We start from the raw sequence: 6,192 nt of genomic DNA on the forward strand, positions 1-6,192 counted from the left end.
CTGAATACACCCTCAGAAGCCGGTGCCTGCACAGCACAGCTTGGACCCATCCAAGGTAGAGACATCCGCAGGTTCCATAATCGAAGAATCATCTCGCAGCATACCAGACTTCTAATGGGTCTCAGTAGAGGCCTGCGAATCTGTAGAAGCGGGTATCAGGGGCTGCAAAAGTGCCTCACTGAGTACCGGTGGACTGGCGACTAGCTTAACGAAAGCGTCGTCGGCAGTTTTGGACCTATGCGGTCTGTCTCTGTCTTTATCCTTACTTTTTTGGAAGATCGGTAGTCGGATGGCTTATCAAAGCCATTTCAGAATATGGAGAATGAGAGCAAAAGAATTTAGTGACAAAAATAGCCCAACAACGAATAATTCGGGCGTTGAACAGGGCACAAAACCGACAGTGAGGAAAGTCGTGGTCTGGGCCTAAACAGGCGACACAGTAAGAATGAAAATCTCTGTGAGGTATTTGCTTTCCATAGGCAAGACAATTATTCAATTTTTTCTGACATCGGTTTCAGCAAGAAAAAAAGGATCCCCAATGAGGTACTTATCTTTTAGAAAACTTCATGTCTGAAGCTCGAAAAACAAAAAATTCAGGAGGCAGCCGACTGGCACTTGCGAACTGCTTCTGCTTTGGGGTCCGCTCGGCAAGAAAAGCTGATGTACTGGCGTCGGCTGCATGTTTTATACCCATGACAACCTGACGTCATGGAAGAAGCGACAGCATCCGACGCAGAAATCCCAAGACTCTGGTATTCAGGCCGACTGAGGGCTACCTGCAGGTAGATAACCCAAATGTGATGACTGCAACAGTGAAACACTAAGAACATCATACAAAAATGTCATATGTTGACACTGTAAAAAAAATCTTTGCCACAGCGTACTAGAATTTGTAAGATCAGGATTCAGTGCAAGTCCCTTAACTCATGTGCTCCATATATGTCTATAACAAGTCGCCAACTTCAAAGCTTCTCCAAATCAAATAATGCTACACCAAATTCTGATAAAATACTAAACTAAATTCTAAAAGAAATAAGTCTACAGTTTTTAGCAAACAGAAATTACCTACAGCATATAGTATAGAAAGCACAACCTTACTAAACAAAAAAGTAGTCAAGGACCTAGATACTGGGGTCAACAGTTCCCCCTCCTTTTTCATTGGATCACTGTTTAGCTAATACTAGAATCAGAGATTTAAGCCTTCATCAGCAGATATACAGAAGGAGATAGATGGTAGATTCATCACCCAGCAATTTCCCTTGTCTGGAATAAATTTCCTCTACAAGTTAAACAATGTGATAGGAGGCTGACATAATAGTTAAGGTCTTTACCCTACAGACACAAGATGCAGGGTTTGATCTTCATGAGAGGTAACTAGCTAGGCTTAAAATGGCCCACAAGGGCAGTTCAGACTAGTAATTATCTACAAACCTATGAATATCTTCCCACAGACTAAACATAACTGGATGGAAGCTCTCAAGCTGACTCTTGGGACTGACTGACCTCTACCTCATTGGGAAATTAGGTAAAGCCTGTGGGTGAGTATTGCCAAGACAAACATGTCCTTTGGACTAAATGGCCTTGAAGTTGCAATGAATCCTAGTATACACATAATAAATACACATTTATACATACAGTACATATTAATGTACTAAAACGAAAGCACCACAACAATAGATCTATGATGACTGTTTCTGTCATTACTCAATATATGGATCTTTGGATCAGAGTCGGATCAGACTCTGGCCATTTTCATGCTTTGGATTGGGTGCTCACGCTCCTTTTCTTACCCATAATTCCTTGTTTTACCCAACTACCTTAGATTGTGTTTGCACATAAGAAAAAAGGCACTTACACAATGTCTATGACAGAAATAAGAAACCAGATGAAAAAAAACGTGGTCTTGATAAGGAGCCTCTAGGAGTCTAGGCTAAGTCAGCTAGTGCAGTCCAGAAGTTAAACTAGCCAAAAGCCATTAAAAAAAAAGACATGGAAGGGGGGAGGGGGTGGGAAGTTGAGGAAGAACAGAAACAAACACACAGATCTATTGTTATGGTGAATACATACATTTTGTATCCAATAGTCTTTTTCATTTGCTCCTCAATGTACAAGGCAAGAGTCCAGAGTTACTGTAACATCTGGGTTGCCTCAGGGAGGGATATTCCAGAGCAAAGAAGAACCAAAACAGGCTCTTGATCTGGACTGTATGTCCAATTTATAATGTGCTATAAAGGTATGGACTTTGAAACAGGTAGTGGCTGCACAGTTCTCACACTCTAGAAAAGAAGGCTATAGATGAAACTACAGATTTAGTATGAAGGAATGAATCTGGTTGGGGTGGGGCCTTCTTTTGAGACTTCAATCTATGGATAGTGGAAGGCAGGAGAACCATGACTTGACATCCTAATCAAACTAAAAAATGACCAGGATTTGCACATGTGGTCCTAATGGAGGCTACAAAATGGGAAGGGAGGTGCTTTGGACAAAAACTGCCTGTATTACCTGGGTTGGAACTGCTTGTACTGGGGAAGTTGAAGCTGGAAATCCTGGCATCAGAGCCACTGGCATCTGAAATACTGACTCCAGAAGCAAAAGCAGTGAAACAGTCATGTCAAGAAGGCCAATGCCAACTCATCACTTCAGGATAGGTGCTGGACAAGGGGTCCAAGCCTAATGATGCCAAGAAGGCTGAAGCTGGAAAAGTTGGCACCAGTAACATCAATGCCAGAGACAACTGTGCCAGCACCCAAAAACAGAAACTAGAATCAGAAAAGGGTGAAAAGTGCTGGTATCATAGGCACAAGTGAAAAATGCTGACAATGAATTCAGAAATGTCTCCTACTGTTTCAGAATCAAGGGGTGGGGGCAAGAATTGAACTCTTGGACTACTTGATGCCAAATCTCCTCAAGGTGTAAGCCATATAACAGTACTCTGTTTGTGGGAAGGCAGAAGACTGGTGCATCACAACAGGGTTAACGGGCTTTAGGAGAGTCAGGGAAGGGGTCTGAATAACCAGTAAAGCAGTATACTGGGCAGCCATGATGACAGGCAGTTTAAAAGACCCTTTCAAAATACTGCCCAAATCTTTAGCAACTAACTTAGGCTAACCTTACACATGTGAAGCTCCTTAGTTAGTGGAACATGGATGGCAAATTCCTTTTGCTACCTTATGAGATCCCTTGATTTTTGTAAGAAGGGACTGTAACTTCTTTTCAATATTGATTACCTGAAGGAAGAATACAAGTGTCAAAGGTGACTGAGTTGGATAGCAATGCTACCATAACAGCTGTAACAATGTCTGTAGGCAATAGCATATATTGTAACATATGGCAAGAAATGACAGAGCTACCACAGTATGATTTGCTGTTATGAGCATTTGATATGGTCAACCATGAATTACTGCTGAAACTCAAAAGGTACAACTCTTGAGACATCATCATAACTTGGTTTACAACTCATCTCAAAGTCAGAATATTATGACTATCCTGCAACTATTACTCCAGAAATGGTAGTCTCAATATAGTTGTGCCACAAGGCTCAGTGTTAAGCTTTCTTTCTTTTTTTTTTTTTTTACTAACAATCTAACTGAAGACCTACTTTTCCTCAGTCTCACAGCATGTGCATGCAATATCTTGCCTCTTGAAAATATTAAATGACAAACAGGTCTTAAACCACAACTGTAAACTTTGTTTCTCCAAACAGTGCCACTGGTAATTTTCTACAAATACCTTAAGCATTAAACTTAGCCAACACCTTATCAAGAATTCTCAAGGCAATGTCATTCCGACTGTCTCGGAGTGCAAATATTTAGGCATTACACTTTACCTCTTTCTCTCACAACTCAGGGAGACAATATTAAATAAATGGATAAATGTTACTTCTGCAGGACAGAAAGATTTTTGGAAAGCACTTTTCTATTACTAAGGATTGTGGCATCATCCAATCCTAGGTCAATGAAAACATTGGCAGCTATTACTTTACAACTTTACAGTGCCAAAAACAACAGAAACAGCTGATGTGTCCATCAGCAGAAGGAGCTGATCTGCTGCAATCAAATTTTGAGAAAACCGGAGATGATACCACAAGAAAGAATGATGGTCAATTTAAGACTAGTACTAGTAGAAAAAATTCCAATAGAAAAGGGGACAAAAACAGGTTCTATCGTAGTGAGGACCAAAAAGAACGATTTTAAGAGAAAAGGATCACACTTAAAGTGATCCATGCAAACATGCAGAAAAAAAACTTTGAAAACTTAGAAGTTCTATAGCCATTTCTTTATCAGCCAAAGTTTTGCTTGGCAGCTACGAACAGAGTAGAGAGCGAGACATAGTACATGACGGGACATGTGGTATCTGGCAGCCTGGGAAAATTTAATCTGCCAAGCAGTCTTAAAGTCTGTGGCTTTAAGTCTAAGAGGTTACCAAAGATGGGCCTCACATCAGTCCATTTCTTGCCAGAAAGGTATGTGACAGCTTCAAGTAATTCCAGATGAGGTAGCAATGGCGAGCCTTGGTAAAATCAAACAACATAGGCAAAATACTGTTTAAAGATACAGTGACACTGACTTTTTTTCGTCCTCTCAGCCCTCATAGTATGGATCTGTCCCTTGTGCACCATGCCCACGCGGGGTCTATCAGCCATCTTCCCATCCTAAGAATTATTCTGGTACTTGCTGTGGCTGGTCATTGGTCCTAAGGAAATCCTGGGGAATTGGACGGTGGGGGGGTAGCCTTTTTACATGTACTACCGACTTTTCCTTTCTCCAACCCCCACAATTGTCAACACTGAGGGCGACACCCATCTGTATTGACCACCCCTCCCCTTAAGGAGCATCATCAATGAGTGCCCATCCCTTTCTACTACTCTGTCAGCCACCCAAGCCCTAATTGAACCTGGGTTGGCTGAGCCATAGTCAGAGCTTATCCCTCTGTACCACAGGAGAGGCAAAACTAGGGTAGAATACGACTTTTAGTGATTACTAATACTCTGCAATATATATATATATATATATATATATACACACACACACACACACACACACACACACACACACACACACACACACACACACACACACACACACGTTATGTATGTGTTTTTTCACACACAAAATTTATGGTTACTGCCTTATGATTGAGTATTCAGAATATCAAACCATTTTTTTATGCTTGTTGCCAGTATTAGTGGGGAGTGGGAGTGTACGTTTTCTCCAATTTAGTGCAATCTGTAAGTTCATAGGTTCATACTAGGCTATCTGCCCTAGGGCATTTATAAGCCAGGCCAGAGTGTGTTTGGCTTTCGCCACCCATTTTAAATGAATTTTGCTATGCCCTTTTTCGAGGTTAGTATAATGTGCCTCTGTCTAACAGTGACACAGAAGTGATACCCGGGGTAAACCTACAATCTCCCATCCACTCATCGAGATTCCTCTTGAAGAGAGTCAATGAGGGACTCTGCCTAACCTGGACTGGGATTTTATTCCAGTGTGAAGGGAGCCCCTGGGTTATGAATCTGTCCCTCCAGCATGTCCTATTTATTTCAGTGCTGAGGTTCAAGTCTCTCGAGCATGTAGCTCAATGGGATTTGGATTTTCTGAGGTGCAGCATGTCCATTAATTCCGGGCTGGACATGGCTTTATACGTCAGGCACAGATTTACTCCGAGCAGGTGGTATACCACTGAGTAGAGCTGGAGTTTCTTTAAAAGGGCAGCATATGGCATCTGTTTGAGCCCTTTGATCCTCTTGGTGAGGTACTTTTGAGGTCTTTCCAGTTGCTGCAGGTGTCTGGTAAGGTACATCCCAAAAGGGGCATTGTACTCAATTATGGGCCTGATGAGGGATGAGTAAAGAGGCAGGATGACCTCCCCTGATCTAGATGTGAATCCCTTCATGATTAGGTGGGCTATATAAAATGTTTTTCTAACCACTTTGGCCACGTGGTTTTCAAATGAGAGATTGCTATCAGCTAGGGTCCCCAGGTCCCTAATTACTTCTTCCGTACTTAATGGATTACCACCTATGTGGTAATTTGTGGGCACTTTGTTTTTGCCAAAGGGGATGACTATACACTTTTTGGCATTTAGATTGAGGCCATGGCTCTGGCACCAGTTATCTGTTTCATGAGGCTCTTTTGTAGGATGCTTGTGTCAGCTGGAGAGTTGATTATGGTGCCTAGTTTGCAGTCATTCGGG

The sequence above is a fragment of the Protopterus annectens genome, chromosome 2.part0 (assembly GCF_019279795.1).
Source record: "Protopterus annectens isolate FY-2018-M chromosome 2.part0, PAN1.0, whole genome shotgun sequence".
In the NCBI taxonomy this organism is placed as follows: Eukaryota; Metazoa; Chordata; order Ceratodontiformes; family Protopteridae; genus Protopterus; species Protopterus annectens.